This window comes from Hypanus sabinus, chromosome 28 (genome assembly GCF_030144855.1).
Source record: "Hypanus sabinus isolate sHypSab1 chromosome 28, sHypSab1.hap1, whole genome shotgun sequence".
NCBI classification, from domain to species: Eukaryota; Metazoa; Chordata; class Chondrichthyes; order Myliobatiformes; family Dasyatidae; genus Hypanus; species Hypanus sabinus.
Genome location: NC_082733.1, coordinates 8,619,089 through 8,631,293, shown reverse-complemented (window position 1 = coordinate 8,631,293; position 12,205 = coordinate 8,619,089). Strand labels below are relative to the sequence as shown.

Sequence of the window (12,205 nt, the reverse complement as noted above, 5' to 3'; positions counted from 1 at the left end):
GAGACTCGCTGTTGGAGAGTCGGTACGTGAGACTCGCTGTTGGAGAGTCGATACGTGAGGCTGTTGGAGACTCAGTACGTGAGACTGTTGGAGAGCCGGTACGTCAGGCTGTTGGAGGGTCAGTACGTGAGGCTGTTGGAGAGTCAGTACGTGAGGCTGTTGGAGAGTCAGTGCGTGAGACTAGCTGTTGGAGAGTCGGTACGTGAGACTCGCTGTTGGAGAGTCGGTACGTGAGGCTGTTGGAGAGTCAGTACGTGAGACTGTTGGAGAGTCAGTACGTGAGACTGTTGGAGAGTCAGTACGTGATGATGTTGGAGAGTCAGTACGTGAGACTCGCTGTTGGAGAGTCAGTACGTGAGACTCGCTGTTGGAGAGTCAGTACGTGAGGCTGTTGGAGAGTCAGTACGTGATGCTGTTGGAGAGTCGGTACGTGAGACTCGCTGTTGGAGAGTCAGTACTTGATGATGTTGGAGAGTCAGTACGTGAGGCTGTTGGAGAGTCAGTAGGTGAGACTGTTGGAGAGTCAGTACGTGAGACTGTTGGAGAGTCAGTACGTGAGGCTGTTGGAGAGTCAGTACGTGAGGCTGTTGGAGAGTCAGTACGTGATGATGTTGAAGAGTCGGTACGTGAGACTGTTGGAGAGTCAGTACGTGCTGATGTTGGAAAGTCAGTACGTGAGACTGTTGGCGAGTCAGTACGTGAGGCTGTTGGAGAGTCAGTACGTGATGATGTTGGAGAGTCAGTACGTGAGACTCGCTGTTGGAGAGTCAGTACGTGAGACTGTTGGAGAGTCAGTACGTGAGACTGTTGGAGAGTCGGTACGTGAGTTTGTTGGAGAGTCAGTACGTGAGACTCGATGTTGGAGAGTCAGTACGTGAGGCGGTTGGAGAGTCAGTACGTGAGACTGTTGGAGAGTCGGTACGTGAGACTCGCTGTTGGAGAGTCAGTACGTGAGACTCGCTGTTGGAGAGTCGTTACGTGAGACTGTTGCAGAGTCAGTACGTGAGGCGGTTGGAGAGTCGGTACGTGATGATGTTGGAGAGTCAGTACGTGAGACTGTTGGAGAGTCAGTACGTGAGGCTGTTGGAGAGTCAGTACGTGTGTTTCGCTGTTGGAGAGTCAGTACGTGAGGTTGTTGGAGAGTCAGTACGTGAGGCTGTTGGAGAGTCGGTACGTGAGACTGTTGGAGAGTCCGTACGTGAGGCTGTTCGAGAGTCCGTACGTGAGGCTGCTGGAGAGTCAGTAAGTACAGGCTGTTTGAGAATCAGTCCGTGAGACTCGCTGTTGGAGAGTCAGTTCGTGAGGCTGTTGCAGAGTCAGTACATGATGATGTTGGAGAGTCAGTACTTGATGATGTTGGAGAGTCAGTACGTGAAACTGTTGGAGAGTCAGTACGTGAGGCTGTTGGAGAGTCGGTACGTGAGACTCGCTGTTGGAGAGTCAGTACGTGACGCTGTTGGAGAGTCAGTACGTGAGACTGTTGGAGAGTCAGTACTTGATGATGTTGGAGAGTCAGTACGTGAGACTGTTGGAGAGTCAGTACTTGATGATGTTGGAGAGTCAGTACGTGAGACTGTTGGAGAGTCAGTACGTGAGGCTGTTGTAGAGTCAGTACGTGAGACTGTTGGAGAGTCAGTACGTGAGGCTGTTGGAGAGTCAGCACGTGAGGCTGTTGGAGAGTCAGTACGTGAGTGTTGGAGAGTCGGTACGTGAGACTGTTGGTGAGTCAGTACGTGAGGCTGTTAGAGAGTCAGTACGTGCGGCTGTTGGAGAGTCAGTACGTTAGACTCGCTGTTGGAGAGTCAGTACGTGCGGCTGTTGGAGAGTCAGTACGTGAGGCTTTTGGAGAGTCAGTACGTGAGGCTTTTGGAGAGTCAGTACGTGAGGCTGTTGGAGAGTCAGTACGTGACGCTGTTGGAGAGTCAGTACGTGAGGCTGTTTGAGAGTCAGTACGTGAGACTGTTGGAGAGTCAGTACGTGACGCTGTTGGAGAGTCAGTACGTGAGGCTGTTGGAGAGCCAGTACGTGAGGCTGTTGGAGAGTCAGTACGTGAGACTGTTGCAGAGTCCGTACGTGAGACTGTTGGAGAGTCAGTACGTGAGGCTGTTGGAGAGTCAGTACGTGAGGCTGTTGGAGAGTCAGTACGTGAGGCTGTTGGAGAGTCGGTACGTGAGACTGTTGGAGAGTCAGTACGTGAGACTGTTGCAGTGTCCGTACGTGAGACTGTTGGAGAGTCAGTACGTGAGGCTGTTGGAGAGTCAGCACGTGAGGCTGTTGGAGAGTCGGTACGTGAGACTCACTGTTAGAGAGTCAGTACGTGCGGCTTTTGGAGAGTCAGTACGTGAGACTCGCTGTTGGAGAGTCAGTACGTGCGGCTGTTGGAGAGTCAGTACGTGAGGCTTTTGGAGAGTCAGTACGTGAGGCTGTTGGAGAGTCAGTACGTGAGGCTGTTGGAGAGTCAGTACGTGAGGCTTTTGGAGAGTCAGTACGTGAGGCTGTTGGAGAGTCAGTACGTGAGACTGTTGGAGAGACAGTACGTGAGGCTGTTGGAGAGTCAGTACGTGAGGCTGTTGGAGAGTCGGAACGTGATGATGTTGGAGAGTCAGTACGTCAGGCTGTTGGAGAGTCGGTACGTGAGGCTGTTGGAGAGTCAGTACGTGAGGCTGTTGGAGAGTCGGAACGTGATGAAGTTGGAGAGTCAGTACGTCAGGCTGTTGGAGAGTAGGTACGTGAGGCTGTTGGAGAGTCGGTACGTGTGTTTCGCTGTTGGAGAGTCAGTACGTGAGGTTGTTGGAGAGTCAGTACGTGAGGTTGTTGGAGAGTCAGTACGTGAGACTGTTGCAGAGTCGGTACGTGAGAATGTTGGAGAGCCGGTTCGTGAGGCTGTTGGAGAGTCGGTACGTGTGGCTGTTGTAGAGTCGGTACGTGAGACTCGCTGTTGGAGAGTCGGTACGTGAGGCTGTTGGAGAGTCAGTACGTGAGACTGTTGGAGAGTCGGTACGTGAGGCTTTGGAGAGTCAGTACGTGAGGCTGTTGGAGAGTCAGTCCGTCAGAATCGCTGTTGGAAAGTCAGTACGTGAGACTGTTGGAGAGTCAGTTCGTGAGGCTGTTGCAGAGTCAGTACGTGAGGCTGTTGGAGAGTCAGTACGTGAGGCTGTTTGAGAGTCAGTACGTGAGGCTGTTTGAGAGTCAGTACGTGAGACTGTTGGAGAGTCAGTACATGAGACTGTTGGAGAGTCGGTATGTGAGGCTGTTGGAGAGTCAGTACGTGAGGCTGTTGGTGAGTCGGTACGTGAGGTTGTTGGAGAGTCGGTACGTGAGACTGTTGGAGAGTCTGTACGTGAGACTCGCTGTCGGAGATTCAGTACGTGAGGCTGTTGGAGAGTCGGTACGTGAGGCTGTTGGAGAGTAAGTACGTGATGATGTTGGAGAGTCAGTACGTGAGACTCGCTGTTGGAGAGTCGGTACGTGAGACTCGTTGTTGGAGAGTCGATACGTGAGGCTGTTGGAGAGTAAGTACGTGAGACTGTTGGAGAGCCGGTACGTCAGGCTGTTGGAGAGTCAGTACGTGAGGCTGTTGGAGAGTCAGTACGTGAGGCTGTTGGAGAGTCAGTACGTGAGACTAGCTGTTGGAGAGTCGGTACGTGAGACTCGCTGTTGGAGAGTCGGTGCGTGAGGCTGTTGGAGAGTCAGTACGTGAGACTGTTGGAGAGTCAGTACGTGAGACTGTTGGAGAGTCAGTACGTGATGCTGTTGGAGAGTCGGTACGTGAGACTCGCTGTTGGAGAGTCAGTACTTGATGATGTTGGAGAGTCAGTACGTGAGGCTGTTGGAGAGTCAGTAGGTGAGACTGTTGGAGAGTCAGTACGTGAGACTGTTGGAGAGTCAGTACGTGAGGCTTTTGGAAAGTCAGTACGTGAGACTGTTGGAGAGTCAGTACGTGATGATGTTGGAGAGTCGGTACGTGAGACTGTTGGAGAGTCAGTACGTGCTGATGTTGGAGAGTCAGTACGTGAGGCTGTTGGAAAGTCAGTACGTGAGGCTGTTGGAGAGTCACTACGTGATGATGTTGGAGAGTCAGTACGTGAGGCTGTTGGACAGTCAGTACGTGAGACTGTTCGAGAGTCAGTACGTGAGACTGTTGGAGAGTCAGTACGTGAGGCTGTTGGAGAGTCAGTACGTGAGACTCGATGTTGGAGAGTCAGTACGTGAGTTTGTTGGAGAGTCGGTACGTGAGACTCGCTGTTGGAGAGTCAGTACGTGCGGCTGTTGGAGAGTCAGTACGTGAGACTCGCTGTTGGAGAGTCAGTACGTGCGGCTGTTGGAGAGTCAGTACGTGAGGCTGTTGGAGAGTCAGTACGTGAGACTCGCTGTTGGAGAGTCTGTACTTGATGATGTTGGAGAGTCAGTACGTGAGGCTGTTGGAGAGTCAGTACGTGAGGCTGTTGGAGAGTCAGTACGTGAGACTGTTGGAGAGTCAGTACGTGAGGCCGTTGGAGAGTCAGTACGTGAGGCTGTTGGAGAGTCGGCACGTGAGACTCGCTGTTGGAGCGTCAGTACTTGATGATGTTGGAGAGTCAGTACGTGAGGCTGTTGGGGAGTCAGTACGTGAGACTGTTGGAGAGTCAGTACGTGAGACTGTTGGAGAGTCAGTACGTGAGACTGTTGGAGAGTCAGTACGTGAGAATGTTGGAGAGTCAGTAATTGAGACTGTTGGAGAGTCAGTACGTGAGGCTGTTGGAGAGTCAGTACGTAAGACTCGCTGTTGGAGAGTCAGTACGTGAGTCTGTTGGAGAGTCGGTACGTGAGACTCGCTGTTGGAGAGTCAGTACGTGCGGCTGTTCGAGAGTCAGTACTTGCGGCTGTTGGAGAGTCAGTACGTGAGGCTTTTGGAGAGTCAGTACGTGGGGCTGTTGGAGAGTCACTACGTGAGGCTGTTGGAGAGTCAGTACGTGAGACTGTTGGAGAGTCAGTACGTGAGGCTGTTGGAGAGTCAGTACGTGAGGCTGTTGGAGAGTCGGTACATGAGACTGTTGGAGAGTCGGTACGTGAGACTGTTGCAGAGTCAGTACGTGAGGCGGTTGGAGAGTCGGTACGTGATGATGTTGGAGAGTCAGTACGTGTGTTTCGCTGTTGGAGAGTCAGTACGTGAGGTTGTTGGAGAGTCAGTACGTGAGGCTGTTGGAGAGTCGGTACGTGAGACTGTTGGAGAGTCAGTACGTGAGGCTGTTGGAGAGTCCGTACGTGAGGCTGTTGGAGAGTCAGTAAGTACAGGCTGTTTGAGAATCAGTCCGTGAGACTCACTGTTGGAAAGTCAGTACGTGAGACTGTTGGAGAGTCAGTACTTGATGATGTTGGAGAGTCAGTACGTGAGACTGTTGGAGAGTCAGTACGTGAGGCTGTTGTAGAGTCAGTACGTGAGACTGTTGGAGAGTCAGTACGTGAGGCTGTTGGAGAGTCAGCACGTGAGGCTGTTGGAAAGTCAGTACGTGAGACTGTTGGAGAGTCAGTACGTGAGGCTGTTGGAGAGTCAGTACGTGATGATGTTGGAGAGTCAGTACGTGAGGCTGTTGGAAAGTCAGTACGTGAGACTGTTGGAGAGTCAGTACGTGAGAGTGTTGGAGAGTCGGTACGTGAGTTTGTTGGAGAGTCAGTACGTGAGGCTGTTGGAGAGTCAGTACTTGATGATGTTGGAGAGTCAGTACGTGAAGCAGTTGGAGAGTCAGTACGTGAGACTGTTAGAGAGTCAGTACGTGAGGCTGTTTGACAGTCAGTACGTGAGGCTGTTGGAGAGTCAGTACGTGAGACTGTTGGAGAGTCAGTACGTGAGGCTGTTGGAGAGTCAGTACTTGAGACTCGATGTTGGAGAGTCAGTACGTGAGTCTGTTGGAGAGTCGGTACGTGAGACTCGCTGTTGGAGAGTCAGTACGTGCGGCTGTTGGAGAGTCAGTACGTGAGACTCGCTGTTGGAGAGTCAGTACGTGCGGCTGTTGGAGAGTCAGTACGTGAGGCTGTTGGAGAGTCAGTACGTGAGACTCGCTGTTGGAGAGTCTGTACTTGATGACGTTGGAGAGTCAGTACGTGAGGCTGTTGGAGAGTCAGTACGTAAGGCTGTTGGAGAGTCAGTACGTGAGACTGTTGGAGAGTCAGTACGTGAGGCCGTTGGAGAGTCAGTACGTGAGGCTGTTGGAGAGTCGGCACGTGAGACTCGCTGTTGGAGCGTCAGTACTTGATGATGTTGGAGAGTCAGTACGTGAGGCTGTTGGAGAGTCAGTACGTGAGACTGTTGGAGAGTCAGTACGTGAGACTGTTGGAGAGTCAGTACGTGAGAATGTTGGAGAGTCAGTACTTGAGACTGTTGGAGAGTCAGTACGTGAGGCTGTTGGAGAGTCAGTACGTGCGACTGTTGGAGAGTCAGTACGTGAGGCTGTTGGAGAGTCAGTACGTGAGACTGTTGGAGAGTCAGTACTTGATGATGTTGGAGAGTCAGTACGTGTGACTGTTGGAGAGTCAGTACTTGATGATGTTGGAGAGTCAGTACGTGAGACTGTTGGAGAGTCAGTACGTGAGGCTGTTGTAGAGTCAGTACGTCAGACTGTTGGAGAGTCAGTACGTGAGGCTGTTGGAGAGTCAGTACGTGAGGCTGTTGGTGAGTCGGTACGTGCGGTTGTTGGAGAGTCGGTACGTGAGACTGTTGGAGAGTCTGTACGTGAGACTCGCTGTCGGAGATTCAGTACGTGAGGCTGTTGGAGAGTCGGTACGTGAGGCTGTTGGAGAGTCGGTACGTGATGATGTTGGAGAGTCAGTACGTGAGACTCGCTGTTGGAGAGTCGGTACGTGAGACTCTCTGTTGGAGAGTCGATACGTGAGGCTGTTGGAGAGTCGGTACGTGAGACTGTTGGAGAGCCGGTACGTCAGGCTGTTGGAGAGTCAGTACGGGAGGCTGTTGGAGAGTCAGTACGTGAGGCTGTTGGAGAGTCAGTACGTGAGACTAGCTGTTGGAGAGTCGGTACGTGAGACTCGCTGTTGGAGAGTCGGTACGTGAGGCTGTTGGACAGTCAGTACGTGAGGCTGTTGGAGAGTCAGTACCTGATGATGTTGGAGAGTCAGTACGTGAGACTCGCTGTGGGAGAGTCAGTACGTGAGGCTGTTGGAGAGTCAGTACGTGAGACTGTTGGAGAGTCAGTACGTGAGACTGTTGGAGAGTCGGTACGTGAGACTGTTAGAGAGTCAGTACGTGAGGCTGTTGGAGAGTCAGTACTTGATGATGTTGGAGAGTCAGTACGTGAGACTGTTGGAGAGTCAGTACGGAAGGCTGTTGTAGAGTCAGTACGTCAGACTGTTGGAGAGTCAGAACGTGAGGCTGTTGGAGAGTCGGTACGTGAGACTCGCTGTTGGAGAGTCAGTACGTGAGTCTGTTGGAGAGTCAGTACGTGAGACTTGCTGTTAGAGAGTCAGTACGTGCGGCTGTTGGAGAGTCAGTACGTGAGACTCGCTGTTGGAGAGTCAGTACGTGCGGCTGTTGCAGAGTCAGTACGTGAGACTCGCTGTTAGAGAGTCAGTACGTGAGGCTTTTGGAGAGTCGGTACGTGCGGCTGTTGGAGAGTCAGTACGTGATGATGTTGGAGAGTCAGTACGTGAGACTCGCTGTTGGAGAGTCAGTACATGAGGCTGTTGGAGAGTCAGTACGTGAGGCTTTTGGAGAGTCGGTACGTGAGACTCGCTTTTGGAGAGTCAGTACGTGAGGCTGTTGGAGAGTCAGTACGTGAGACTGTTGGAGAGTCGGTACGTGAGGCTGTTGGAGAGTCAGTACGTGAGGCTGTTGGTGAGTCGGTACGTGAGGTTGTTGGAGAGTCGGTACGTGAGACTGTTGGAGAGTCTGTACGTGAGACTCGCTGTCGGAGATTCAGTACGTGAGGCTTTTGGAGAGTCGGTACGTGAGGCTGTTGGAGAGTCAGTACGTGATGATGTTGGAGAGTCAGTACGTGAGACTCGCTGTTGGAGAGTCGGTACGTGAGACTCGCTGTTGGAGAGTCGATACGTGAGGCTGTTGGAGACTCAGTACGTGAGACTGTTGGAGAGCCGGTACGTCAGGCTGTTGGAGGGTCAGTACGTGAGGCTGTTGGAGAGTCAGTACGTGAGGCTGTTGGAGAGTCAGTATGTGAGACTAGCTGTTGGAGAGTCGGTACGTGAGACTCGCTGTTGGAGAGTCGGTACGTGAGGCTGTTGGAGAGTCAGTACGTGAGACTGTTGGAGAGTCAGTACGTGAGACTGTTGGAGAGTCAGTACGTGATGCTGTTGGAGAGTCGGTACGTGAGACTCGCTGTTGGAGAGTCAGTACTTGATGATGTTGGAGAGTCAGTACGTGAGGCTGTTGGAGAGTCAGTAGGTGAGACTGTTGGAGAGTCAGTACGTGAGACTGTTGGAGAGTCGGTACGTGAGACTGTTGGAGAGTCAGTACGTGAGACTGGTGAAGAGTCAGTACGTGAGGCTGTTGGAAAGTCAGTACGTGAGACTGTTGGAGAGTCAGTACGTGAGGCTGTTGGAGAGTCAGTACGTGATGATGTTGGAGAGTCGGTACGTGAGACTGTTGGAGAGTCAGTACGTGCTGATGTTGGAGAGTCAGTACGTGAGGCTGTTGGAAAGTCAGTAGGTGAGACTGTTGGAGAGTCAGTACGTGAGGCTGTTGGAGAGTCAGTACGTGATGATGTTGGAGAGTCAGTACGTGAGACTCGCTGTTGGAGAGTCAGTACGTGAGACTGTTGGAGAGTCAGTACGTGAGACTGTTGGAGAGTCAGTACGTGAGACTGTTGGAGAGTCAGTACGTGAGACTCGATGTTGGAGAGTCAGTACGTGAGTCTGTTGCAGAGTCAGTACGTGAGGCGGTTGGAGAGTCAGTACGTGAGACTCGATGTTGGAGAGTCAGTACGTGAGTCTGTTGCAGAGTCAGTACGTGAGGCGGTTGGAGAGTCGGTACGTGTGTTTCGCTGTTGGAGAGTCAGTACGTGAGGTTGTTGGAGAGTCAGTACGTGAGGCTGTTGGGAGAGTCGGTACGTGAGACTGTTGGAGAGTCCGTACGTGAGGCTGTTGGAGAGTCCGTACGTGAGGCTGTTGGAGAGTCCGTACGTGAGGCTGTTGGAGAGTCAGTACGTGAGACTCGCTGTTGGAAAGTCAGTACGTGAGACTGTTGGAGAGTCAGTTCGTGAGGCTGTTGGAGAGTCAGTACGTGAGACTCGCTGTTGGAGAGTCCGTACGTGAGACTCGCTGTTGGAGAGTCAGTTCGTGAGGCTGTTGCAGAGTCAGTACATGATGATGTTGGAGAGTCAGTACTTGATGATGTTGGAGAGTCAGTACGTGAAACTGTTGGAGAGTCAGTACGTGAGGCTGTTGGAGAGTCGGTACGTGAGACTCGCTGTTGGAGAGTCAGTACGTGACGCTGTTGGCGAGTCAGTACGTGAGACTGTTGGAGAGTCAGTACTTGATGATGTTGGAGAGTCAGTACGTGAGACTGTTGGAGAGTCAGTACTTGATGATGTTGGAGAGTCAGTACGTGAGACTCACTGTTGGAGAGTCGGTACGTGAGACTGTTGGAGAGTCAGTACGTGAGGCTGTTGGAGAGTCAGCACGTGAGGCTGTTGGAGAGTCAGTACGTGAGTCTGTTGGAGAGTCGGTACGTGAGACTGTTGGTGAGTCAGTACGTGAGGCTGTTAGAGAGTCAGTACGTGCGGCTGTTGGAGAGTCAGTACGTGAGACTCGCTGTTGGAGAGTCAGTACGTGAGACTCGCTGTTGGTGAGGTCAGTACGTGAGGCTGTTGGAGAGTCAGCACGTGAGGCTGTTGGAGAGTCAGTACATGAGGGTGTGTTGGAGAGTCAGTACGTGAGGCTGTTGTAGAGTCAGTACGTGAGACTGTTGGAGAGTCAGTACGTGAGGCTGTTGGAGAGTCAGCACGTGAGGCTGTTGGAGAGTCAGTACGTGAGTCTGTTGGAGAGTCGGTACGTGAGACTGTTGGTGAGTCAGTACGTGAGGCTGTTAGAGAGTCAGTACGTGCGGCTGTTGGAGAGTCAGTACGTTAGACTCGCTGTTGGAGAGTCAGTACGTGCGGCTGTTGGAGAGTCAGTACGTGAGGCTTTTGGAGAGTCAGTACGTGAGGCTTTTGGAGAGTCAGTACGTGAGGCTGTTGGAGAGTCAGTACGTGAGACTGTTGGAGAGTCAGTACGTGAGGCTGTTGGAGAGTCAGTACGTGACGCTGTTGGAGAGTCAGTACGTGACGCTGTTGGAGAGTCAGTACGTGAGGCTGTTGGAGAGTCAGTACGTGAGGCTGTTGGAGAGTCAGTACGTGACGCTGTTGGAGAGTCAGTACGTGAGGCTGTTTGAGAGTCAGTACGTGAGACTGTTGGAGAGTCAGTACGTGACGCTGTTGGAGAGTCAGTACGTGAGGCTGTTGGAGAGTCAGTACGTGACGCTGTTGGAGAGTCAGTACGTGAGGCTGTTGGAGAGTCAGTACGTGACGCTGTTGGAGAGTCAGTACGTGAGGCTGTTTGAGAGTCAGTACGTGAGACTGTTGGAGAGTCAGTACGTGACGCTGTTGGAGAGTCAGTACGTGAGGCTGTTGGAGAGCCAGTACGTGAGGCTGTTGGAGAGTCAGTACGTGAGACAGTTGCAGAGTCCGTACGTGAGACTGTTGGAGAGTCAGTACGTGAGGCTGTTGGAGAGTCAGTACGTGAGGCTATTGGAGAGTCAGTACGTGAGGCTGTTGGAGAGCCAGTACGTGAGGCTGTTGGAGAGTCGGTACGTGAGACTGTTGGAGAGTCAGTACGTGAGACTGTTGCAGTGTCCCGTACGTGAGACTGTTGGAGAGTCAGTACGTGAGGCTGTTGGAGAGTCAGCACGTGAGGCTGTTGGAGAGTCGGTACGTGAGACTCACTGTTAGAGAGTCAGTACGTGCGGCTTTTGGAGAGTCAGTACGTGAGACTCGCTGTTGGAGAGTCAGTACGTGCGGCTGTTGGAGAGTCAGTACGTGAGGCTTTTGGAGAGTCAGTACGTGAGGCTGTTGGAGAGTCAGTACGTGAGGCTGTTGGAGAGTCAGTTCGTGAGGCTTTTGGAGAGTCAGTACGTGAGGCTGTTGGAGAGTCAGTACGTGAGACTGTTGGAGAGACAGTACGTGAGGCTGTTGGAGAGTCAGTACGTGAGGCTGTTGGAGAGTCGGAACGTGATGATGTTGGAGAGTCAGTACGTCAGGCTGTTGGAGAGTCGGTACGTGAGGCTGTTGGAGAGTCAGTACGTGAGGCTGTTGGAGAGTCGGAACGTGATTAAGTTGGAGAGTCAGTACGTCAGGCTGTTGGAGAGTAGGTACGTGAGGCTGTTGGAGAGTCGGTACGTGTGTTTCGCTGTTGGAGAGTCAGTACGTGAGGTTGTTGGAGAGTCAGTACGTGAGGTTGTTGGAGAGTCAGTACGTGAGACTGTTGCAGAGTCGGTACGTGAGAATGTTGGGAGAGCCGGTTCGTGAGGCTGTTGGAGAGTCGGTACGTGTGGCTGTTGTAGAGTCGGTACGTGAGACTCGCTGTTGGAGAGTCGGTACGTGAGGCTGTTGGAGAGTCAGTACGTGAGACTCGATGTTGGAGAGTCAGTACGTGAGTTTGTTGGAGAGTCGGTACGTGAGACTCGCTGTTGGAGAGTCAGTACGTGAGACTCGCTGTTGGAGAGTCAGTACGTGCGGCGTTGGAGAGTCAGTACGTGAGACTCGCTGTTGGAGAGTCTGTACTTGATGATGTTGGAGAGTCAGTACGTGAGGCTGTTGGAGAGTCAGTACGTGAGGCTGTTGGAGAGTCAGTACGTGAGACTGTTGGAGAGTCAGTACGTGAGGCCGTTGGAGAGTCAGTACGTGAGGCTGTTGGAGAGTCGGCACGTGAGACTCGCTGTTGGAGCGTCAGTACTTGATGATGTTGGAGAGTCAGTACGTGAGGCTGTTGGGGAGTCAGTACGTGAGACTGTTGGAGAGTCAGTACGTGAGACTGTTGGAGAGTCAGTACGTGAGACTGTTGGAGAGTCAGTACGTGAGAATGTTGGAGAGTCAGTACTTGAGACTGTTGGAGAGTCAGTACGTGAGTCTGTTGGAGAGTCGGTACGTGAGGACTCGCTGTTGGAGAGTCAGTACGTGCGGCTGTTCGAGAGTCAGTACGTTGAGACTGTTGCAGAGTCCGTACG

General features: G+C 52.5%; 1 protein-coding gene across 4 annotated transcripts in view; it reads left to right on the top strand.

The window, feature by feature from the left end:
• Positions 1 to 12,205, top strand: part of myo1ea (myosin IEa) — a 376,197-nt gene that overhangs the window by 138,036 nt on the left and 225,956 nt on the right. The window lies entirely within an intron of this gene.